This window comes from Terrapene carolina, unplaced genomic scaffold (assembly GCF_002925995.2).
Source record: "Terrapene carolina triunguis isolate 2854851 unplaced genomic scaffold, T_m_triunguis-2.0 Scaffold836, whole genome shotgun sequence".
NCBI lineage: Eukaryota > Metazoa > Chordata > Testudines > Emydidae > Terrapene > Terrapene triunguis.
In genome coordinates, this window is record NW_020665187.1 from 3,331,687 (window position 1) to 3,332,820 (window position 1,134).

Below are 1,134 nucleotides of genomic sequence, written 5' to 3' on the forward strand. Positions count from 1 at the left end.
TAGATAGATAGATAGATGGGGTGTATGGGGATAGATAGATAGATAGAGTCATAGAGTCTATGAGTCTATGAGATAGATAGATCATGAACAACAAAATCAGCCAGACACAGCAAATGTGAAACTGGATCCAGTACATAGCAGTGGATAAAAATGATAAATACAGTTGTTCTACGAGAGGGACTCTCAAACATCATCCCCCATTTTTATCCAAGCAAATGGCCGCTGGCAACCTCCATCCCATGTGCAGATCACGTTCCTAGAGATCAGCTGCTAATGAAATACTAGAATACTGAAATACAGGCAGTTGTAGTAATTGCCTTACCGCGACATGTCCCAGTGACCTTGTTTCTGCACACACATGGTGTATCCAGTCAGGCAAAGGCTGAGCCAAATTGCAATGCAGTGGCCTGCCAGTCCCCCGAGTGTGACAGGGGGTCCCCAAAGGCAACGGGTGTTCAAGGAAGGAAGGGCGCTCAAGGCAAGGGAGGGGGCAAGAGTTCCAGGGAGAACAGGCTGAAGGGGCCTGGGGAAGTCGGCTGGGGAGAGTGGGACTCCCATCAGGCTCCTGTTCCCCCAGTTTTGAGGGGGACAAGGCGAATCATAGAATCATAGAATATCAAGGTTGGAAGGGACCTCAGGAGGTCATCTAGTCCAAACCCCTGCTTAAAGCAGGACCAATCCCCAACTAAATCATCCCAGCCAGGGCTTTGTCAAGCCTGACCTTAAAAACCTCTAAGGATGGAGATTCCACCACCTCCCTAGGTAACCCATTCCAGGGCTTCACCACCCTCCTAGTGAAAACATTTTTCCTAATATCCAACCTAAACCTCCTCTACTGCAACTTGAGACCATTACTCATTGTTCTGTCATGTGGTAGCACTGAGAACACTCTAGATCCATCCTCTTTGGAACCCCCCCGCTCCCCGTGTGACTCAGAAGACCTGGGTTCTGACACATATTTCCTCAGTGAGCTGGGATAAACTAAGGCCTTACTCACATTGAATAGTGCCTTTCACTAGAGCCCTGCAAATCTGCAGGTATCTGCTTTACACCCAGGGACACTAGGTGGGGGGCTACTTCGGCCCCACGCCCAGGGCAGGTGGAGGGTCTGCCTTGGCTCCCCACAGCCCAGCC